Genomic DNA, 25,148 nt, shown 5'->3' on the forward strand with positions numbered 1-25,148 from the left:
CTGGGGTGGGTAGCCTATCCCTTCTCCAGGGGATCTTCCCAACCCAGGAATCAAACTAGGATCTCCTGCATTGCAGGCAGATTCTTTATCAGCTGAGCTGTTTGACATTAAATTGTTCTTTGGTCTCTCTAGGTATAATGCTTTTTAGAAGCCCACGATCAGTTACTGATACTAGAAAAAGGAGTGTTCCCTGTAGCTGGATGGCCACTGATGAGAACTCCATGTTGTTGAAACCAGGGATAAGATAACCTTTATTCCCTCTATGACAAACATTTGGTTCAGGAACCCACTGACATTGCCAAGAAAGGAGATTAACCTATATTTATGGAGTGGGTCACATATCCACACAAGCTTTGTGGTGAACATATAACCTCCCAAGAAAGGTACTCACATTATGAAAGCACAGATTTGTTCAACATATGCTTTCCCCAAACTCCTCCGTCATCCTCCAATCCTACTCTTTCCAACTGCCTGGCTATCTGACTAGTTTCATTAGCCACTGGATTGGCATAGGTTCTTGTTCTGATTATCTTTGGTGTTTATAGAACTAACCTACAATTTAGTGGCTTAGGGCTTCCCTGGTGGCTCAGACAGTAAGAATCTGCCTGCAATGCAGGAGACCAGGGTTCGATCCTTGAGTCGGGAAGATCCTTGGAGGAGGAAATGGCAACCCATTCCAGTATTCTTGCCTGGAGAATTCCATGGACGGAGGAACCTTGTGGGTTACCTTCCATGGGTCACAAAGAATTGGACACCGCTGAGTGACTAGCTTTCACTTTTAGTGGCTTGAAGCAATCACTCTATTGGGATCATGAATTCTGTAGGTAAAGAATTCAGGTGGAACCCTGGGGAAGGTTTTCCCCTGTCCTGTGATGTCTGCCTCAGTTAGGATATCCCGAGCTTGAGGATGACTCATTAACTATGGGCTGGAGCCATCTGAAGTCTCCTTCCTCCATACCTGGTACCTAGATTGGACTGACTCAAGGACGAAGGCTGATGACTGAAGGAATTACATAAGGCCTCTCTTGGCAACCACAAGACCATGATGGCCAGAGAGTGGGAGGATTTCATTCCCAGGAACCACAAGAAATAAGTTAATTAGCTGTTTCAGTTCTTCATACTAGAATCAGGCAGATCTACATTCTATCTCTAAAATGACTAGAATTTTCTATTCCTTCACCCTCAACAAAGCCAGATAAAAGCCCTGGATCCTGCCCAATTTCACTGAGGTTCTGTGCTGCAACTCACTGGTAACAGTTTCTGTTTAAACTGGGGTCTTGCTTGCATAGCGGAAGCCTACTCTGATTCTACAAAGCAGAAAAGGACTTCATTGGAAGAAAAAAATGTTGGCTCAGACAGTCTATAAGTCTAGAGAATCACGCTCAGGAAAGGGGCCTGGGTTAGAGACTGGGAAGCAGAGAAGGCAGCTAAGCCTCTCCCTCAGGATCAGCCTGGACAGAATATCCCCATTAGCAGCACTGCCACTGGGTCCTGGCTGCTGCTCTAGCATGAAGGCCTGGAACCACTGTGAGTTAACTGCGCAGCTGCCTCCAGAGCAACCCTCATCTACCGCTGATTTTGTCACTTCCTAAAGCTCCAACATTCCCATATAAAGCTTCCTGCAGACCAAACCTAAGAGACATGTCTGCATCTTAGCTCTCGGGGTGAGAAGAGGGAATGAATGTTCCTTCTGGTTCCCCAAAGGTATTTCCATAACAAGATTCCTACCCAATAAAAAGGGGTGTAAGATTCTGAGCAGACAAAAATGAAGGGCATACCCATTGAACATGCTTAATCTGATTATTTAATAATTAAAATAAATGAATGGGTGAAATAACAGTAAGATTTAATTAGTTTATGCAACTACTTTAATAAAAAGAACCCGAAGCTGCTAGCCTTAGTGTTGAAGTGTGACTGGGTAAATCATTTAACCTCTTGAGTTCTCTTGTCTTACATATAAAATGAGAGTTTGGCCTCTGATCTCGGATTTTCATTATGACTAACTTCTTTTAAAAAAATTATTGTCAGTGTTACTTGCAGAGGCTCATCCACATGGTGGAGCCATATGCCTGGGACTTGGCAGTACCCACTGCCTCAGTTTTATAATATTAAAGAAACTCTTAGTAAACCAAGTTGGCTAATTTCTTTGAAGTTACAATGGATTGTTTTAATATGTGTATATTAATGAAAGATTATTGAACAAAGCTTGGTTAAACTTAATGGTTATCCATCCAATTTTCCATTGTGTGCAGAAATTTGGGAAATTTTTTTCCCCACAGAGTCTCATTTTGTTTTCTCAACTCCAACACAGTCTGGAGATAGCCAATAGATTTGGACATGGCAAATTCAAGAAATATCCTTCCCCAAACTTCCTGATGTTCAAGCTGGTTTTAGAAAAGGCAAAGGAACCAGAGATCAAATTGCCAACATCCACTGGATCATTAAAAAAGCAAGACAGTTCCAGAAAAACATCTATTTCTGCTTTAGTGACTATGCCAAAGCCTTTGACTGTGTGGATCACAATAAATTGTGGAAAATTTTGAGAGAGATGGGAATACCAGACCACCTGACCTGCCTCTTGAGACTCCTGTATGCAGGTCAGGAAGCAACAGTTAGAACTGGACATGGAACAACAGACTGGTTCCAAAGAGGAAAAGGAGTACGCCAAGGCTGTATATTGTCACCCTGCTTATTTAACTTCTATGCAGAGTATATCATGAGAAACGCTGGGCTGGAAGCAACACAAGCTGGAATCCAGATTTCCGGGAGAAATCTCAATAACCTCAGATATGCAGATGACACCACCCTTATGGCAGAAAGTGAAGAGGAACTCAAAAGCCTCTTGATGAAAGTGAAAGAGGAGAGTGAAAAAGTTGGCTTAAAGCCCAACATTCAGAAAACAAAGATCATGGCATCTGGTCCTATCACTTCATGGGAGATAGATGGGGAAACAGTGGAAACAGTGTCAGACTTTGCTTTGGGGGGGCTCCAAAATCACTGCAGATGGTGACTGCAGCCATGAAATTAAAAGACGCTTACTCCTTGGAAGTAAAGTTATGACCAACCTAGATAGCATATTGAAGAGCAGAGACATTACTTTGCCAACAAAGGTCCGTCTAGTCAAGGCTATGATTTTTCCTGTGGTCGTGTATGGATGTGAGAGTTGGACTGTGAAGAAGGCTGAGCACCGAAGAATTGATGCTTTTGAACTATGGTGTTGGAGAAGACTCTTGAGAGTCCCTTGGACTGCAAGGAGATCCAACCAATCCATTCTGAAGGGGATCAGCCCTGGGATTTCTTTGGAAGGAATGATGCTAAAGCTGAAATTCCAGTACTTTGGCCACCTCATGCGAAGAGTTGACTCATTGGAAAAGACTCTGATGCTGGGAGGTATTGGGGACAGGAGGGGAAGGGGATGACTGAGGATGAGATGGCTAGATGGCATCACGGACTCAATGGACATGAGTCTGAGTGAACTCCGGGAGTTGGTGATGGACAGGGAGGCCTGGTGTGCTGCGATTCATGGGGTCGCAAAGAATCGGACACGACTGAGTGACTGAACTGAACTGAAGAGTGTGGATTCTTGGTACAGAAATCTTTGCATGAGAGACTTGGCTCCAAGGTTCTCCATAAGGAAATCTGGGGACTTTCCATCTAATTTGCCTCATGTCTCATCTGAGTCATTTCTTCAGTGGCCTAGATGTCACCTCTGAGGGATGATCCAAACTTTTCAAGATAACATGGAATCTTTTCCCTCCCCTTTGGGAAAGATCACAAATATGCTTTGAAGGAAAAGATGATGGCCCTCCAGACTGTCTGGTTTCCCCTTTCACAGTAATTCTATTAGGGAGTCTCTCACACTTACAGGGAATCCCCCTTGGATCCATCTTTTGGCAGGCAATACTGAACCAAGACCAAATCTTCAAAGAAGACTTTACTCACAGCGACTCCCACAGTCCATCCCTCACAATAGAGCAATGTTTTGTAAATTCAGGGAAGTATGTTTTCATTTTGGACAAAAATATACTTGGTCAAAATTCTGCACAGTGTGCTATAACATAGGATGGGTCCAAATTTCCCAACAGGGTTATGACAGGAAAATAAGACAATCGGAACAGGCATTCAGAAATGTCTGCTCATCCAAGCAACAAGAAGTTCTCATACTTGGGGACTTTGGGTTTTATTTAGCTGACTTGAGTCATGTCTGTGTAGGGGAAATTCCTAGTGAGGTCCTGGATGTGACCGCTGGGTGTGCTCCAGTCTCCTCAAGCCAACACCAGCTAAAAACAGGACTTCATTCAAGGGAAGCTTACAGTCAGACTGGCTCCCACAATCTTTCTGTAAGACTAGCTCCATGATTACAGGGATGTTCACACAGTGGGAATATGCATTCAGAAACTACTTTCTGGCCAGCTATATTAAACCCCATATTACGGCAGACAATGGCTATTATATTTTATTATACAGATGTAACTAAAGATCACTGGTTAGGTGAAGATTTAATATGAACAGACGATGGGTAGATTTCACAAGTGACAGTGCTGTTTGGAACATTTTCATTTTCTCACTAACATTACAAAAAAAAAAAAAAACAAAAACATGCAGCTGAAGGGGCCAGTAATAATGATCTACTCCATGAGCTGATGGGCCTCCCTGGTGGCTCAGACGGTAAAGAATCTCCCTGCAATGCAGGAGACCAGGGTTCAATCCTTGGGTTGTGAAGATCCCTTGGAGAAGGCGGTGGCAACCCACTCCAGTATTCTTGCCTAGAGAATCCCCATAGACACAGGAGCCTGGCAGGCTACAGTCCATGGGGTCACAAAGAGTTGAACATGACTAAATAACTAACACTTTCACTGTCATGAGCTGACAGAAAAATCAAGAAGATAGTAAATGTTCATACTTATACTATGTTAAAACTCTTCACACAGGGCCTGGCATAAAATGACCATAACAATGAACTAATATGTATGTTAACTTTACAACATGGACATATTATTACATCTAATTTTAGGGAGAAAAACTAAGGTACAAAAAAAAGTTAGTCACATTGCCTAAGTACATCCTGTTAGTTACAGATGGGTTGGGGTTTGAAGTCAGGTCTTTTCCTACCACAGCCCATGGACTTAGCCACACCACTTTGCCTGTGATGGATGCCAACTGAATAGACATACTTTTTAAATGAATAAATACATTAAACACTGAAATTATGGAAGAAAAAACTCCTTCTTGGATTATGAGTTTTTAAAACCCCTCTTCATTCCTACATAATTTTGTTAATTTATCTTATTAGTGTCTCAAATTCAGTTTAGCAAAAATATTATTCCTAAACTTTAATAAAATCTGTCGGCTAATATTAACATAAACACCTTGCTTTGTGTCAACTTCTTATACATGGAATTGTGCTGACCTTTGATGTATATACTGTTATCGTTGTCTTAATTCCAAATTTAAGTATATGTAAACAAAAACAAAAGCTCTTGTATTTTTAAAAAGATTAAGTGAAGTCGTAGAGCACATTGATGACCTATGTAAATACAATGGGACTGCTCAAGGGACTGCTTCAGTGGCCTTTACATACCAAGGTCAAGTTCAATTTAACATGGCAAACTTGTTCCAAAAATACAAGTAATTTTTAGAGGCCACATTTATTTCCCCAAAGACATTCTTATGTGCTATAAAAATGACAGTCATTTTATGTAGACGCCTTTATTCATCTTACCACAATTCCCTGTTCCTTTTTAGGATTTCTGAGGATTTTCATTTCCTATTGTATATCCAAACCAACCTCATTCTATCCCTTAGTACTTTCCAGAAGAACATCCAGGAATTAATAAGCAACCAATAGAATATTTTAGAGAAGTTTTATAGACTGTTCAACTGTCACATATGCCAAAGAAGTCATTGTTTTTATATAGTCTGGAAAATGACCTGATGATCTATGTAGGAAATCAGCTGGTTTATTCACTTATATACTTACGTATTACACCATTATACAGGCATCCACTGCTTTGGGGAATGAATACTTACAAAATATTTGCGTTTAAAAGCCTTTGTCAAATAAGATGAAACTTAGTTGCAAAATCAGGGGCTGGCAAACTTTTTTGTAAAGGATCAGATAGTGTTTCAGGCTTTCCTGGCCATAGGGTCTCTGCTGCAGCTCCTCAGCTCTGCCAGCATTCCCATGAAACTTTATGGACACTGAATTTTGCATTTAATTTTTATGCATCACAAAATATTATTCTTCGATTTTGTTCAATCATTTAAAAATAAAATTTTTGTTCAACCATTTAAAAATGTGAAAATTATTCTTAGCTAGTGGGTCCTCCAGCTGTAGTTTACTAACCCCTGCAAAAAACAGTGAAGTCAGGTGTAGATGAAAATAACAATAATCTGCCAATGAACTGATTTTTTAAATGTCAATGATAAAGATGTAGAGACTATGGCATTTTAATTAGTATATTTGCTTTTGCTTTTAATCTCTGCTGGGAATTTTCTTTTGTTATCTCTTCCAAATTTGCAATGTTTTCCAAATCCACTATCTTTTTTTTTACTGTCCATCAACCATTTTACCCTTGATCCTGTGTTCTTCAAAATGTGCACTGATTTGCTCTATTGTTATTATTTATAATAATTGATAAAAACTGAGACAATTGATAACAAAGAATATATTGGCTTCTTTATCCTTGCTCTGATAAATGCTTGTCATTTTATGTTTTTAGGTTTTCATAAATGTAGTAAGTATTCCTCTGTCTTCTTAATAATATAAAATACTCTTCTCTCACCTTTCTTTTATGATAGATTATCTTTAAAATATGGTGATCTACTATGATTTTGGCTATTCTAATAATGATGTAATCTAAAATGGGAATTAATAGCTATTAATAACATTGGGACTGAATTTTGGCCCTTGTGGAACTGGTAAGAATATGGAAGAGAAGAACCAAGTACAGGCAAGATTAAAAGCTGGGTGAAGACCTGAAATAGAAACACACAGGATAATTGCTTTAATGATAAGGAAGTGAAGATGTGATATTAAAGGCAGTTCAAGGCTTGGCCCTACATCCAATTAAAAAAAAAAAAAAGGATAGTCACAGTATGAGAAGAAGCGACAAAAGTCTTAAAAGTTCAAAACTGTCTTTTCAGAAATGGACTAGCCCATTGGTCAAAACTAAAGAATACTAATTACCTGGCATTTTAATACAGATTATGAATAAGTTTAATAAACAACACAGTGTCTGACAAAATTAGTTTTATCATAACTTTATCAATATTACCAAAAAAAAAAAAAAAACCTCAGAGGAGAAGAGAAAAGATCACTATATATGAACTGATGAGCTGAGATACTGGTTTGGCAGCTGATAATATGGGGTTCTGAACTAGAGAGGCCAGGGATCAAGTGTATGCGAATGGCAGGCACTGCATGGTGAAAAGCCCAAGCATAGAAATTGGCACATAAAAACAGGGTAACTAGAGACAAGGCAGAAAGATGAATGGGATCAAGAAAGATATTCACAACCTGGAATCTGAGTCATCTACCAAGCAAAGTTCAAAACTTGCAGGGAACAACCTGAATTTTGACTTCCTGCCAGCATTGGGAGAATAGTTACTGATGAGGCTCTTCTGCTGAGAAATTAAAACTGGCAGGAAAAAAAGAGAATGAGCGAGAGCTGTACTGTAAACAACATAAGAATGAAGTGACACCATAGTCAGATTACATCATTTATTATAAAATGAAGCTAGGTCTTCCAATTATCCATTTAAATTATGTCACTGTTCAAACTAATTTCAGTTCAGTTCAGTTCAGTCACACAGTCATGTCCGACTCTTTGTGACCCCATGAATTGCAGCACGCCAGGCCTCCCTGTCCATCATCAACTCCTGGAGTTCACTCAAACTCATGTCTATCGAGTCAGTGATGCCATCCCGCCATCTCATACTCTGTCGTCTCCTTCTCTTCCTGCCCCCAATCCCTCCCAGCATCAGTCTTTTCCAATGAGTCAATTCTTCACATGAGGTGGCCAAAGTATTGGAATTTCAGCTTTAGCATCAGTCCTTCCAAAGAACACCCAGGACTGATCTCCTTTAGGATGGACTGGTTGGATCTCCTTGTAGTCCAAGGGACTCTCAAGAAGTCTTCTCCAACACCACAGTTCAAAAGCATCAATTCTTCGGCACTCAGCTTTCATCACAATCCAACTCTCACATCTATACATGACTGCTGGAAAAACCATAGCCTTGACCAGACAGACCTTTGTTGGCAAAGTAATGTCTCTGATTTTGAATATGCTATCTAGGTTGGTCATAACTTTTCTTCCAAGGAGTAAGCATCTGTTAATTTCATGCCTGCAGTCACCATCTGCAGCGGTTTTGGAGCCCCCTAAAATGAAGTCTGACACTGCTTCCACTGTTTCCCCATCTATTTCCCATGAAGTGATGGGACCAGATGCCATGATCTTCGTTTTCTGAATGTTGGGCTTTAAGCCAACTTTTTCACTCTCCTCTTTCACTTTCATCAAGAGGCTTTTGAGTTCCTCTTCACTTTCTGCCATAAGGGTAGTGTCATCTGCATATCTGAGGTGACTGATATTTCTCCCGGTAATCTTGATTCCAGCTTGTGCTTCTTCCAGCCCAGCGTTTCTCATGATATACTCTGCATAGAAGTTAAATAAGCAGGGTGACAATATACAGCCTTGACGTACTCCTTTTCCTCTTTGGAACCAGTCTGTTGTTCCATGTCCAGTTCTAACTGTTGCTTCCTGACCTGCATACAGGTTTCTCAAGAGGCAGGTCAGGTGGTCTGGTATTCCCATCTGTTTTGAATTTTCCGCAGTTTATTGTGATCCACACAGTCAAAGGCTTTGGCATAGTCAATAAAGCAGAAATAGATGTTTTTCTGGAACTCTCTTGCTTTTTCGATGATCCAGCAGATGTTGACAATTTGATCTCTGGTTCCTCTGCCTTTTCTAAAACTAGCTTGAACATCAGGAAGTTCACGGTTCACGTATTGCTGAAGCCTGGCTTGGAGAATTTTGAGCATTACTTTTAATTTATGTGTCATCAATTAGAAATTAGCTGATATTTATTTTAGTTGTTCTAATGAAAAATGTGGTAATGGAAAATGCATATTGATTGTTTATTCCCTAAAATCTGGTACTTACGCCTGTTTGGAGCAGTGCATCTGGTCACATATTTGGCCTCACACCTTCTTGACCCATCACTATGTCTGTCCTAGCCCCCTGAACATCTCTCGAGGCCTCTACTTCTTTCCTCCTGGTTGCCTCAGTTTGGTTCAACTCTTTGGATTATTTAACTTAGATTACTGAAATGTCTTCTTAAAGTCACTCTTCACTCTTTACAAAACAAAAATTAATCATGCCTTCCCATCATCTTTAAAAGCCTAGCACCATTAACACCCAGCTGAACAATTTTACTAAAGGACTTTTAACTCTCTTTGCCTCAGTTTCGTTATCTATAAAAGTAGGAGTAATAACAGTACCCAGAGCATATACCAATTATGAAGACAAATTGAGATACATTTAGAACAATGTGGAGCCCATAATAAGCACTAGACGTGCATTACTTGTCACTCTTACTTTTTAGCATGACATCCAAAGTGCTTTTGGGGCATCCAGCACCCCTCATGATGTTGCCATTACTTTCCTGTCTGGCATTAACCCTTTTCACTCTCTATTATCTTTCCCTCCTTCACACCAGCAAAGCTCTGCTCTCGCTATACTGAACTACTTGCATCTATTTCGAACCTTCCATTCTTTCTCTTGGACTTCCACGGTGGCTTAGCAGTAAAGAATCTGCCTGCAGTACAGGAGACACAGGAGACGTGGGTTCAATCCCTGTGTTGGGAAGATCCCCTGGAGGAGGGCATGGCAACGGACTCCAGTATCCTTGCCTGGAGAATCCCATGGACAGAGGAGCCTGGAGAACTAAAGTTCATAGGGTTGCAAAGAGTCGGATGTGACTGAAGCAACTGAGCACACACATTCTTTCTCTTGCATGTGTAGCTGTTATATCTGGCAAGTCCCATTTCACATAATTTGCCTAATTAAATTCTATTCTTTTTTAGGACATGGCTTCATGGCCATCTTTTAAAAAAATTAATTTATTCATTTTAATTGGAGGCTAATTACTTTACAATATTGTAGTGTTTTTTGCCATACATTCACATGAATCAGCCATGGGTGTACATGTGTTCCCCATCCTGAACCCCCCTTCCACCTCCCTCCCCATCCCATCCCTCTGGTCATCCCAGTGCACCAGCCCTTAGCACCCTGTCTCATGCATCAAACCTGGACTGGCGATCAGGTTCACATCTGATAATATACATGTTTCAATGCTATTCTCTCAAATCATCCCACCCTCGCCCTCTCCCAGAGTCCAAAAGACTGTTCTTTACATCTGTGTCTCTTTCGCTGTCTCGCACATAGGGTCATTGTTACCATCTTTCTAAATTCCATATATATGCATTAGTATACTTCATTGGTGTTTTTCTTTCTGACTTACTTTGCTCTGTATAATAGGCTCCAGTTTCATCCACCTCTTTGCAAAGACTTTTCTGGTCTCCCATTGCAGGACCAGGTGCTCTTTCTGCCTGGATGCCCTGTAGGACCTGTGTTTTCACCTGCCTTCATGAAACTGCTTGCTTCTTTGGCTCTCTCCCCCATTAATCCATAAGACTCTTGGAGGCAAAATTTTCTGAGGCCAGAGCCTATGACAGTTCCTGAAACATAGTGCAAATATAATAAATATTTGCTGCCTTCATGAATGAACAGGATGGCATAATACGATTATTATTTCAAAAGTGAAACAAAACAAAGCTTATTGGTGGCAATTATATAAATGTCCTATTTGTTCCCTTCCCAAAATATTTAAGCATGCTGGAAATACATAAGCAAATGTATCATCTGGAATATAAATATGTCTTAAAGGAAAGTTTGTAACCATTATATATCAAACATTTTATAAATGTACTATAAAAATATACTTAATGTTACAAGCTAGAAATTATTGAACCACATAGAAAAAAAATCAAACTGGCAAACTGAGTGAGTAATTATGTTTCTATTTATAATTATTTCTTTTTGTTTAATTTCGGGCTTTTCCTTTAACTTTGAAATAAACATGTTCACGGAGCTTAGTTTACTGGACTGTAATCCAGGACTGACTGAATTGAAGCACACTGGGGGAATACATATATTTATTCATCATGGCAGATGCTCTTTGAAACTTGAATTGTGAGAACAGAAGTTCAATTAATGTGTTTTTCACTTGTTCTTCTGACAGATAGAGGCCAAATGACACCATGGAAAGATCCTCAACTCAGTGTCAAGATAAAGAGTTGTATTCTAGGGTGCTCTTTGCCACTTAAAATAGCCTTGTGACTATAAGTGCATCATTCACCATCTCTAAGTGTTGGAAATGTAAAAGAAAGACATTTCGTAAGTGGCACAGCATGGGGGGTAGAAAGGCTCTGATATGTACGTGCCTGCAGAGTCCCGGTTTTGCCACTAACACTCGGGTGACCACTGAACCATCTGTTTTCTATTCCTCTTTCACTCATTTACGTACTGTAAATGCTCAGCATACACTGACACTTTGTTAGGCATTCAGAAATAAAATATGTGGCTCTTATCTAGAGGAGCTCGGAGTTCAGGGTAAAAGATAGAGATCCAAATCTCTGATAATATAATTTCTATTCACACATCCCAAACATGTGTGTGCGTAAGAATCACCTGCAGATTTCCTTAAAATGCAGATTGTGATTCAGTAAGTCTGGGGAAGAACCTGAGATTCTACATTTTTCATAGGTTCCCAGGCTGTGGAAACTGTGGACCAATGGACCAAAGTTTAGGAGCAAGTTCATTGAGATATAAACAGAGTGATGCTAAAAGAGCACAGAAGAAAGGAAACTAACTCAATATGGAAGGCTCCAAGAGGGAGATGGAGTTGAGGGATAAGCAATAGAAGGTGGAAAGGTAGGTATTATATGCATTTGAATGCGCTTCCCCAGTGGCTCAGCAGTAAAGAATCTGCTTGCAATGCAGGGGACCCAGGAGATGCAGGTTCAATCCTGGGTCAGGAAGATCCCCAGGAGGAGGACATAGCAACCCACTCCAGTCTTCTTGCTGGGAGAATCTCATGGACAGAGGACAGTCTCCTGGGCTACAGTCCATACGCTCACAAAGAGTTGGACAGGACTGAAGTAGCTGAGCATGCACACAGGCATTTGACTAGAGGGAGTATTACATAGGACACAGGATGTGCAAATGGCCATAGTCTGAGTGTAAAATAAAAGAAAATTGGAGGAAGCAAGTGACAGGGACACCAATTTCCAGGAAGTGCAATAGTCCACAGGAGGAATGATGAGCACCTGCTTTGATGCATTCACCTGATTATTTGTAGCTCCATTCTGCAGAGTGGGTATGGTGGAGGGGGCCTCATGAAGATGGGGATAGTGAGGATGAAAAGGAAATAGATGTCTCCTTATCTATTTATGAGGTAAAAAAACGACAAGACCAGATCTGTGACTGAATGTGATTCAGAGAAAAGGGTGAGGCTGGGATGCTTGCATCTCAGATGACTGGAAAACAGGGTTAGTTTTTAACTCAGGGAATTCAGCAGGGAGACATGCTTGGATCAGGTGGGGGAAGTGAAAAATGAGCATAAAATGAGTTTTGACATCGAAAATTTAATGACTGGAGGACAGCGGTTCATGTCTATTTAGGTCTAAAGATCTATTGCTGTTCTCTTTTGTTAAATCCACTGCCCTTGAATGCTGCATATTTTTTCTACTTGAAAGAGTGTGTTAACTGCTTAGTCGTGTCCAACTCTCTGTGACCCCATGGACTGTAGCTCGCCAGGCTCCCCTGTCCATGAAATTCTCTAGGCAAGAATACTTGAGTGGGTAGCCATTCACTTCTCCAGGGTATCTTCCCAAACCAGGGACTGAACCAGGTCTCCTACACTGCATGCAGAATCTTTACCATTTGGGCCAGGGAAGCCCACTTTCTATTTCCGTTCTATTCAGCTCAGTTCAGTTGCTCAGTCGTGTCCAACTCTTTGCAACCCCATGAATCGCAGCATGCCAGGCCTCCCTGTCCATCACCAACTCCGGGAGTTCACTCAGACTCATGTCCATCGAGTCGGTGATGCCATCCAGCCATCTCATCCTCCGTCATCCCCTTCTCCCCCTGCCCCCAATCCCTCCCAGCATCAGAGTCTTTTCCAATGATTCAACTCTTCGCATGAGGTGGCCAAAGTACTGGAGTTTCAGCTTCAGCATCATTCCCTCCAAAGAAATCCCAGGGCTGATCTCCTTCAGAATGGATTGGTTGGATCTCCTTGCAGTCCAAGGGACTCTCAAGAGTCTTCTCCAACACCACAGTTCAAAAGCATCAATTCTTTGGCGCTCAGCTTTCTTCACAGTCCAATTCTCACATCCATACATGACCACTGGAAAAATCATAGCCTTGACTAGACAGACCTTTGTTGGCAAAGTAATGTCTCTGATTTTGAATATGCTATCTAGGTTGGTCATAACTTTCCTTCCAAGGAGTAAGCGTCTTTGAATTTCATGGCTGCAGTCACCATCTGCAGTGATTTTGGAGCCCCCAAAAATAAAGCCTGACACTGTTTCCACTGTTTCCCCATCTATTTCCCATGAAGTGATGGGACCAGATGCCATGATATTCGTTTTCTGAATGTTGAGCTTTAAGCAACTTTTTCACTCTCCTCTTTCACTTTCATCAAGAGGCTTTTGAGTTCCTCTTCACTTTCTGCCATAAGGGTGGTGTCATCTGCATATCTGACGTTATTGATATTTCTCCCGGCAATCTTGATTCCAGCTTGTGCTTCATCCAGCCCAGCGTTTCTCATGATATACTCTGCATAGAAGTTAAATAAGTAGGGTGACAATATACAGCCTTGACGTACTCCTTTCCCTATTTGGAACCAGTCTGTTGTTCCATATCCAGTTCTAACTGTTGCTTCCTGACCTGCATATAGGTTTCTCAAGAGGCAGGTCAGGTGGTCTGGTATTTCCATCTCTTTCAGAATTTTCCACAGTTTATTGTGATCCACACAGTCAAAGGCTTTGGCATAGTCAATAAAACAGAAATAGATGTTTTTCTGGAACTCTCTTGCTTTTTCCATGATCCAGCAGATGTTGGCAATTTGATCTCTGGTTCCTCTGCCTTTTCTAAAACTAGCTTGAACATCTGGAAGTTCACGGTTCACGTATTGCTGAAGCCTGGCTTGCAGAATTTTGAGCATTACTTTACTAGTGTGTGAGATGAGTGTCATTGTGCTGTAGTTGGAGCATTCTTTGGCATTGCCTTTCTTTGGAATTGGAATGAAAACTGACCTTTTCCAGTCCTGTGGCCACTGCTGAGTTTTCCAAATTTGCTGGCATATTTAGTGCAGCACTTTCACAGCATCATCTTTCAGGATTTGAAACAGCTCAACTGGAATTCTATCACCTCCAGTAGCTTTCTATTTAGCAATACATAAAACAACTTTAAGAGACAATTAACATTTTACCCTCATCTCATGAGTCCCTTTAGAAATTTTCTTTGTGTATCCTTAAAATTTGACTATTATGATTTTAAATAGAGTTAATTTTTTTTTTCTGAATACATCTTTTTATCTTGCCCATGCATGCTTAGTTGCTCAGTCATGTCCGACTCTATGCAATCCCATGGACTGTAGCCCACCAGGCTCCTCTGTCCATGGGATTTCCCAGGCAAGAATACTGGAGTGGGTTGCCATTTCCTTCTCCAGGGGATCTTCCCAATTCAGTGATCGTACCCAGGTCTCCTGCATTGCAGGCAGACTCTACCATCTAAGACATCAGGGAAGCCCTTATCTTGCCCATGGGTGGGTCATATGATGCAATTCATTTTCCCATGTCTTTTCCCTCTTAATTATTGCTGCACTGTTTCAGCTGTTTCTGTGAAAAAGTGATTATTGACCTTATTTTCTCCTTTGACACTACCTTCTCATTTCTCATGGGCTCTGCCTGATTATGAGTCTTCCCTGGTGGCTCAGATGGTAAAGCATCTGCCTGCAGTGCGGGAGACCCAGGTTCGATCCCTGGGTTGGGAAGATCTCCTGGAGAAGGAAATGGCAACCCACTCCAGTACGCTTGCCTGGAGAATCCCACGGATGGAGGAGCCTGGTAGGCTACAGTCCATGGGGTCGCAAAGAGTTGGACATGACTTCACTTTCACTATACTTCAGGCTTTAAAAATAAGTCATTCATTCTGAAATAACTTGTCCTGAATAAATTCATTTTGGTAGTCCTATATCTTAAAGCTTATACACTAAAGTTGGACTTTATTACCTAATATTTCTCCAATATATCATACAACATCTTGCCCCTTTACCTTTGCTGATATTGTGTTGCTGCACAATCTTGAAAACCCAGTTCTCTCTTTCAAGATCTTTTGAGTTTTCAAGAGAAGTAGAGATCTAGATTTTTATTTGAGGTCTAATGATCTTACTGTTGACTCACATATTTAAAACAATGCTATTCATAGTTGTTGCAGTTTTATCTGGCCTCTAAAAAGATGTGTTGAAGTCTACACTCTAGTGCCTGCGGATGTGACCTTATTTAACTCGTTATTGTTTTACTTGGCTGTGTAGGTTCTGAGTTGCAGCATTCGGGATCTTGGGCATGACATTTGGGATCTTTTCAGTGTGTCACATAGACTTTCTAGTTGTGGCGCCTGGGCTTAATCTTAGTTCCCCGACCAAGGACTGAACTCGTGTCCCTTGCATTGCAAGGCAAATTCTTTACCATTGGGCCACCAGGGAAGTCCTGGACCTTATTTCAAAATAGGGTCTTTGTAAATGTAATCAAGTAAAGATGAGGTCGGAGAAGGCGATGGCACCCCACTCCAGTACTCTTGCCTGGAAAATCCCATGGACAGAGGAGCCTGGTAGGCTGCGTCCATGGGGTCGCGAAGAGTCGGACACGACTGAGCCACTTCACTTTCACTTTTCACTTTCATGCATTGGAGAAGGACATGGCAGCTCACTCCAGTGTTCTTGCCTGGAGAATCTCAGGGACGGGGGAGCCTGTTGGGCTGCCATCTATGGGGTCGCACAGAGTCGGACACGACTGAAGCGACTTAGCAGCAGCAGCAGCAAAGATGAGGTCACGAGGGTGGAACCTAATTTGACACGCCTGGTGTCCTTATAAGAAAAGAGGGGAGAAGAAACATGCAAGGAAAAGGTCATGTGAGGAAGGCAGATGTTGTAATGATGCATCTGCAGAAAGGATTGCTGGCTGTCACCAGAAGCCAGGAAGGGAGGCATGGGACAGATTTTCCCTCACAGCCTTCAGAAGGAACTGACTGTGTTGACTTCTAGACTCCAGAACTTTGAGACATTAAATTTCTCTTGTTTTAAGCCACATAATTAGTGTTGCTCTGTTACTACAGCCCTAGGAAACCAATACAATTGTAAAGAAAAAAATTAACCTGTCAGTTTCATATATGGTTTGCCAGTCTGTAATATTAAATAATTTTGTTAAATTTGTTTTATTTTTTAGATAAAAATCCCTAGGAATTTGTGAAAATAGATATTTTTGGCTATGCTTTTCTGGAATATGGCAAGTTACTTCATACCATTACCAGCATCTCCATTTTCATCTGATTGATTTCAGCTAAATTGTTGTTTTTCAATAGCTCAGTCATGTCTGACTCTTTGTGACCCACGGACTGCAGCACACCAGGTTTCCCTGTCCTTCACTATCTCCCAGAGTTTGCTCAAACTCATGTGCATTGAGTCGAAGATGCCATCCAACCATCTCATCCTCTGCTGCCCCCTTCTCCTCTTGCTCTCAATCTTTCTCAGCATCAGGGTCTTTTCCAATGAGTCAGTTCTTCGCATTAGGTGGCCACAGCTTCAGCATCAGTCCTTCCAGTGAATATTCAGGGTTGATTTCCTTTAGGATTGACTGTTTGATCAAGGGACTTGCTGAACTATGTACTCTTAAGAGTCTTCCCAGCACCACAGTTCAAAAGCATCAATTCTCAGTGCTCAGCCTTCTTCACGGTCCAACTCTGATATCCGTACATGACTACTGGAAAAAAACAGAGCTTTGGCTATACGGACCTTTGTCAGCAAATAGATGACTAGAAAGTTACGTTTTTAAATTTATTCCCTCAATAAATGTTAATATTAAACACCAGGTACCAGAAACTGAACTAAATACAATGGTTACAACTATGAATAACCATTTTCTTAAGAAATGTATCATTATCACAGTAGTTATCCTACAACAATGGCAATGAGGGAAAAGTAGTACCGATTGCTACGGTAAGATAGCGGAGGCACCTAATATGATCAAGAGATCAGGAAAATCATCCTACTGTGGTGTGCATAATTTAATTCTACAGAAGTGAACGTATCAGTTGCACTGTCTTACAACGAAATACATAACAGAACTGAGATCCCAACCCAAGACCTCTGGCCCAAATCTCTTTCTACATCTCTGCACCACTTCGCTTTTTGCGTTTGTAAAATTGAGGAGAATATTACTCCTTAAAGCTTTTGTAAAGATTCAATAAAACTTATGAAGCACATTGGCTGGATGCATGGTCTTAACAGACCTTATTAGTGCCCACCAGAATCTGGTTCTTTTACCTGTCCTGCATCTTACTCTATCTTGATCCGTAATACATACTCCACAAATTTTCTTCTTTCCTTTGACAATAATTTAGTGCATGAGATGATAGAAATAAGCTTTAAATTTAAAAAAAAAATGAAAAATTAGGGCATGTATCGCCCACTTGGATATAATATATTCTTATTCCAGATTCTGAGACCAACCAAAAGCAGCTTAAGATAGTTGAGAAAGTCACCATGTCCTAAGACCAGCTGAAATGAAAAATCTATTTGCTGTCAGGAAAAAAGTCACCTCTCATTAAGGATTATTTCTTTCATTCTTCCAAACCAAATTATTTAGGGTTAAAAATAGCAAAAAGAACTTATGAAAAAACATATAAATGCTAAAAATCCCAGCTTGAGGTTTCAGCAACTATTCTTAACATACCTTCAGAGGGTTTTGACTGTCATTACTACAAATAGAAGACTTCCAGGAAGGAATTATTCAACAAAAAGAAGTCTTTTATTTTCTCCACAAATTTGGGACATGGAGAGAAAAATGAGAGTAAATATAATTCCAAGTTTTCCGCTCAAACAAATCTAAACGCTTCTGCCTAACATTCAACGTTTTGATGATATGTTCTCATTTGCTAACTAACCGCATTTCCCACTTTTTTTTTTTTTCTAACATAGACACCATTTTAATCAAGTCTCCTCAAAGTCCATAAATAAGCCATTTCGTTATGCCTTTACCCATTTGCCTGAAATGCCTTCTCGCTCACTTGGAGAATGGGATCTTGGTCCGCATCCTGTGACTGTATTTTTTACTCAAAGATTCACTGCTTTAAAAAAAAAAATTGATTTGCTTTTAATGTTTAAAAAACTGAGATATAATTGAAATATAAAATTAGTCTCAGGAGTACAATATATGTTTATTACAAAATGATCACAACAATAAGTTTAGTTAATATTCATTGATACTTTTTTATTCCTAGTAATTTTGTCTCTGGGTTCCCAAGTGGCTCAGTGTAAAAGAATCCGCCTGCCAATGCAGGAGACGTGAGTTTGATCCCTGAGTTGGGAAGATCCTCTGGAGAAGGAAATCACAATCCAGTATTCTTGCCTGGAGAATCTCATGGACACAGGAGCCCGGTGGGGCTACAGTCCATGGGATTGCAAAAGAGTTGGACACGATCTAGTGACTAAACAACAACTTTGACTCTAATTTGGTCTACAAGTTCTCAAGAACAGGGATGATTTTTACAACTCGCCTCCATCTCCTCAAAGCTCTGGCACAGTACTGAGCACACCATCAGAAGTAAGCAAATACTTTTGGGTTGACTGCTTTCTGAGTGCTTGTGGGGATGGCTGCAAAATAGAGTATGAGGAAGAAGAGCAGAAAATCGAAGATGTTCCAGCAGAAGAACTTGTGATTGAAGTCAAAAATCAGTGTCTGGGGGTGTGAGGGGGCCTTAAACATCACCCTCTGCAGTGTTTTAGAGCTGTGTATTAACAGTTAGCGAGCATTCACAGAAAATGAAAGCGGGCGATAAAGCACTTCAAAAACTTTCCTGCTTGGGAATAGATCTGGTGGCTGAAGAAATGAAGCCCTGGAAACACTGTTGACATTTTAAATATTAGACATTGCATTCTCTGCTATCGTCTTCACTTCTGTGAGGCAGATACATGATCAGTAGGTATATTGCAAGTGCCATGTCATTTTACCCAGACTGTCATCTAAGTTATAGAGACAGCACAAAGCTGTTTTATGTAAAAACACAGTGCCAGGTAGTTAAGGATGCTGTGATACATACTCATGTGAAGTGTATTAACACCAGTAAATACTAACAGACATTTACGATGTTTGGGTAGGTTTTTCTCAGCTGTCTAGCCATGCAGCACCACCCTGTATCCTTTCACTAAAGCACTTTTCAGATACAGTACATTAAACTAGGTGTTGAATTACATGTGACATTCCTAAAGGAAAAGATCACATGGTAGAGAGAGCCGTGGACTTCAGTAGAAGCAGAGGAAGGAAAGACTGAGGTCGTGGCTGCCTTGAGCTCAGTGTTTTCATTCATCGCTTGGATGCCAGGCACTGCTGCAGACTTTGAGGAGCTACACATGAACAGACATCCTCTGTAACCACAGTGCTTGTGTTCCGTTTGGTGAGCCAGACAATTGACCAATGAATTAATGATCAAGATTCAGACAGTGATCAATGCTACAAAGAAAAGAAAGCAGGGTGTTCTAACAGAGTAGTGCGGGAAGGGGTGGCCAGGAAAGACTACCTGGGGAGGTGACGTGGGAGCAGAGGCCAAAATGACACACGGGAGCAGTGCTGCCCTAACGCAGGGAAAGAGCGACCCAGCAAAGGCCTTCCAGCTACAGGGAGCTCAGCACATCTGCGAGGAACGGCGGGCAGGCCACTGTGATGGGGACCTGAAGAAGGACACCGGAATTAAGAGGGTGGGTCCAGTGTGCAGGCCCAGAGGAGGAGCTGGGCTTCAGTTTCTCTGAAGACTGGGCCCTCACTGCTGCGCTCATGCTGGGAGCATCCGCACAGTGTCTGCCTGCTCCTAGGCTGTAGTTTCAGGTCCACGTTCGCTCCTGTCTCCTGTGCGCGCTGCTGTTCTGGGACTCCCTTATCTTTCAAACAGAAGGACTTCATGTCTTTGCCGGATCATTTAGAGAAAACACATACCTTGTGTTTTGCATTAGTCCTTCCTTACAAAGTATACTTAGTCTTCATGTGTGGTTATCTTGTAACAAATGGTATACTAGATATGGCACTGAAATCTGAATGTGAGAAGCTGTAGTTTTCATCTCTTATGGTGTTGGTGCCAGGGCCAACTTGTCCATGTGCTACGGTGCCTATGGCCCACAATATTTAAAATATGCAGATATTTCAATTTGTTTTAAAAATCAGAAGAAAAAAATGAACTTTTAGGTTAGAGAATACAGGTAATATTGATATATTTATTTTCAGCCAATGCAATTATAAAATATAAGAATATAGTTTTATGAAGGAAAAGGCACATGAAGGCTGTGTCTGGTCCTTCAAAGTCATAATAAAGTCAGCATGTATTTATGTGATAACAGACACTAAGGGACTGTGTACTATTCAGTACAATTATTATTCTCACAGGAAAACATGTTATCGTGTTCATTCTAGTTTAATGATTGAGTAGACTCTAGACTATTTGAATGTGAGTCTGTGTGCATGCATGCATGCTAAGTCACTTCAGTTGGATCCAACTCTTTGTGACTCCATGGACCATAGCCCACCAGGCTCCTCTGTCCATGGGATTCTCCAGGCAAGAGTACTGGAGTGGGTTGCCATGCCCTCCTCTAGGCAAATTCCTGACCCAGGGATCAAACCCACATCTCTTGCATCTCCTGCATTGGCAGCCAGGTTCTTCATCACTAGTGCTACCTGGGAAGCCTGTGTGTATCCTGGAAGCTATAAATAAATAAATGATTATAATATATATATCTACCACTGTTCTATGATAGTGTATGAAATATAATATATACATAGTTACAAGTATATAAATAGAAGACTTTAAAGTCTAGATTAAAGATGAAATAATGTTTAAATAATTCTTGTTATTAATGATAAAATCTTTGCTGTTAAAGTTATTGATAATTATTTTTAGAGAAAACAATATAACCTCACATGCTGACTTTCCATGAAAGTTTTATCTTAACATTTAGTGATCTGAAAGTTAAGTTAAAGGTTCAACTTTTTAAACTTGGTTTTAATAGCTAACATATCTGAAGAAGATACTTTATAAAAAATGTTATATTCCAATGAAATGAGTATATCAAGGGAAGTACTTAGGAAATCATAATACTACTTGTTTTTCAAATCCATCTACCAATTACCAGAATATTTTTTGAAATTCAGCAACTTGGCATTTTCTAGATTTTGACAACTAATCAGAAGTTGTTGCATTGTTATACTTTTAGCAATGAGTTCAAGATCCATTTAAATTTTCAGTTAGAAGACTTTAAAACAGATTAAATCATGAGTTTATGTTTTAACATAAGAAATGGACACTTATAGATGTCATATTTACATCTGTTATTAAAATGCAGCAAAATCATATGTTTTCAAAAATGCCTTCTCTAATTGATGAGTTGCAAAAACAATTTGTGAATCACTCATTGTTAAGCAACCATTGTTGCTTAATCACTCATTTTAACCTTGATGGGCTGGATGAAAACATGTCTTTTTTCAAAAAATATCTACAAGGCGACATTTTGTTGAGACACACCTACCAGTGCAGAAAAGTCCAGCAAATGTGAAGCCTTTATTTAATATATAAAATAAAAATGTATAACTCAATTTTTATTTCAACAATCACTTTAAGTACTTCAGTGAAATAACTAGTGAATGACTTTGTAAGACAAAAGTTTTTAGATATTGTCTTTCTCATTACAAACTATTTAACGCTTATAATACTGAAAATAATAAATTTAAAAATTCACTTGACAAGGAAATTGCAACACATGGCAAAATGCTGAAAGGGAACTCAAGAGTGATGGAGCAACACTGGGTGTCGCAGTGTGCCCTTGGTGTGCCTTGCGCTCACTGTACAATCCATGACCTCCTGACAGACACAGCGAGTAAAGTGTCAGTGTAAATATCTACAGTAACGATTGGTACCACTGAATTTCTTTTCTATTTTTTAGGCAAGAAATGAGAAGGCAATGGCATCCCACTCCAGTACTCTTGCCTGGAAAATCCCATGGATCGAGGAGCCTGGTGGGCTGCAGTCCATGGGGTCACAAAGAGTCAGACACGACTGAGCGACTTCACTTTCACCTTTCACTTTCAGGCTTTGGAGAAGGACATGGCAACCCACTCCAGTGTTCTTGCCTGGAGAATCCCAGGGACAGGGGAGCCTGGGTGGGCTGCGGTCTATGGGGTCACATAGAGTCGGACACGACTGAAGTGACTTAGCAGGAGACTTGATGTTTTTGTCTTGTACTAAAGTGGATTATTTACTTTTAGAGAACATTCTGTTAAATTCCCATTGGGTGTTTTTCATCTTTAAATTTTTTTTAAATTCTAGCTATCTTCTCCTAATATATTTACTATGACATCAATTCCTTTTAAAAATTTTAGCCAGTCAAAATGTTCTTTTAAAAATAACCATAACAAATAAATATAGAGATTACTGACACTTTCTAAACAGTCTGTGCATTTATTAAGATTCTTTTTGGGGTTTCTCATATCAGTTGAAATTAATCATAGAGATCAATTGAAGAAAAAACTCCTTTCTGCAATTAAAAAGCAATTTTCCAAAGTCTCCATTCATTACTCAAAAAGAACAAATCTATATTAGCAAAAAATATTCAGGCTATGAAATATGTATATTTTTATTAAGAGTGAACAAACACAGGGAATATAGTCAATATTTTATAAAAAAACATGTATAATCTATAAAAATACAGTCATATCTTATACCTATGAAACTAGTATAATATTGTAAATCAAGTATACTTCAAAAGCAAAAAAAGACTAAGCAAACAAGTTTTGATGTTGAGCAATAGTTATTTTTTCACCTTTTTTTGTGTTCTATAAAAGTATCACATAATCATATAATAGAAATGCTCTGTGTTTATCAACCCCCACCAAAAATCCAAATGTAGAATAGCATTTCTGTGACTTTAGCATTATTAAAGGTCAGAGAAACGAATGTTATTTATGTCAAATTGGAATTTTTAAAAAGCAAAATGACGTTATCTAACCAAAGACTGGAAACCAGAGGGGAAAGAGGGATTAGTATTTCAGAGACAAAATATAGAAAAAGAAAAGAGTACATTAATAGCTAAGATAAAGTCATTCAATTAATAGACTATTTTAAATTCAAAGTCAATTTATAACATCAGTCGCTAGTAATTAAATTCATATTTGAATCAAATCTAAAATTCAGCTTCAAGTCATATTCCTAAATGTTTTAAGAATTTACCAGGAATCCTTTATGCATTACTGCCTATTACTTTTGTTCAAAATAGGGTGGGGAATGCTTGGGAAAATAAGCCAGTTTCGAAGTAGCATTGTAAAAAAAAATTTTTTTAAGTAAATGGCTGCCAAAAAAAAATTCTATTCAGCTCATCAAATTTGCCTTGGCCTAATCCATATTTACCAACTTACTTCCTCCTAGCTATTTCCATCATTTTCTATCATTAAATTAAGACAGTAGTTCTCAGTCTTAAAACTAGCAGAAATAACCCCCTGAGGGAAGTAATAACTACCTACCTTTTGACCGCGCCTTCTGTGTCTACTTTGAGGCTTCTTCTTCCTCCTTCTGTCCCCTAAATGTTCCTGCCTGAGATTTGTTCAAGTTTTTACTTTCTGCTCTTCAGACTCTTGCCTCTGATAATCTCATTTACCCCATGATTTCAATGTTGCCTTCCTACAGAAGAATCCAAAATAGATGAGTCTAGCAGAAATTTCTCAAGCTATAGTCTCACATTCTAACCTCCTGCTGGTCTTCTTTGCTACTCTCTGTGATCAGTCACATCCAACTCTTTGTGACCCCATGGACTGTAGCCCACCTCTGTCCATGGGATTTTCCAGGCAAGAATACTGGAGTGGGTTGCCATTTCCTTCTCCAGAGGATCTTCCTAGGCCAGGCATCGAACCCCTGTCTCCTGCATTGGCAGGCAGATTCTTTCACTGAGCCACCTGGGAAGCACTCAGTTTAGTTCAGTTCAGTTGTTCAGTCGTGTCCGACTCTCTGCGACCCCATGAATTGCAGCACGCCAGGCCTTAGCAGCAGCCGCAGCAGCAGCAGGCCTCCCTGTCCATCACCAACTCCTGGAGTTCACTCAAACTCAGTCCATCGAGTCGGTGATGCCATCCAGCCATCTCATCCTCTGTCGTCCCCTTCTCCTCCTGCCCCCAATCCCTCCCAGCATCAGGGTCTTTTCCAATGAGTCAACTCTTCACATGAGGTGGCCATAGTACTGGAGTTTCAGCTTTAGCATCATTCTTTCCAGAGAACACCCAGGACTGATCTCCTTTAGAATGAACTGGTTGGATCTCCTTGCAGTCCAAGGGACTCTCAAGAGTCTTCTCCAACACCACAGTTCAAAAGCAGCACTAGTCTTCTACATTTGGATAAAATAATTCCTCTTTTCTGTTAGTACTTCATTCTCCTATCCATGTTGCCTTGAGGCTCAGATCTCTTTGAATTAATTGCTTCCTCCCTTACTGTTCCACCTTTCCTATCATTACTTGCACTACTTTCAGTAACATTTTAACTACTTTCCTTGCTTCCAGCTGAGGAACATGTCAAGTTGAATCATCACTCTAAAGCATGGCTTTAATCATGTTTCATATCACCTTTAAAAATCTTCATTTGCTTCCAATTTATTTAGTTGGCCGCTCAGTCTTGTCCAACTCTTTGTGACCCAATGGGCTGTAGAGCCCACCAGGCTTCTCTACGCATGGGATTCTCCAGGCAAGAATATAGGAGTAGGCTGCCATTCCTTCTCCAGGGGTC

At 40.2% G+C, this 25,148-nt stretch overlaps 1 long non-coding RNA gene across 3 annotated transcripts; it reads right to left on the reverse strand.

The window, feature by feature from the left end:
- Positions 1 to 7,709: 7,709 nt before the first annotated feature.
- On the reverse strand, positions 7,710 to 24,260 carry LOC138432782 (uncharacterized). Of its 3 annotated transcripts, none has more exons than XR_011253979.1 (4): positions 23,900 to 24,260; positions 16,647 to 17,101; positions 10,522 to 10,738; positions 7,710 to 9,021 (listed from the first exon to the last, which is right to left on the reverse strand). It is a non-coding gene; the product is annotated as an uncharacterized lncRNA (long non-coding RNA). The 3 variants fall into 3 exon arrangements; XR_011253980.1 differs by having other exon boundaries at positions 16,647 to 17,104; positions 23,900 to 24,257; XR_011253981.1 differs by lacking the exon at positions 16,647 to 17,101.
- Between the last annotated feature and the right edge of the window lie 888 nt (positions 24,261 to 25,148).

This window comes from Ovis canadensis, chromosome 2 (genome assembly GCF_042477335.2).
Source record: "Ovis canadensis isolate MfBH-ARS-UI-01 breed Bighorn chromosome 2, ARS-UI_OviCan_v2, whole genome shotgun sequence".
Taxonomy (NCBI): domain Eukaryota; kingdom Metazoa; phylum Chordata; class Mammalia; order Artiodactyla; family Bovidae; genus Ovis; species Ovis canadensis.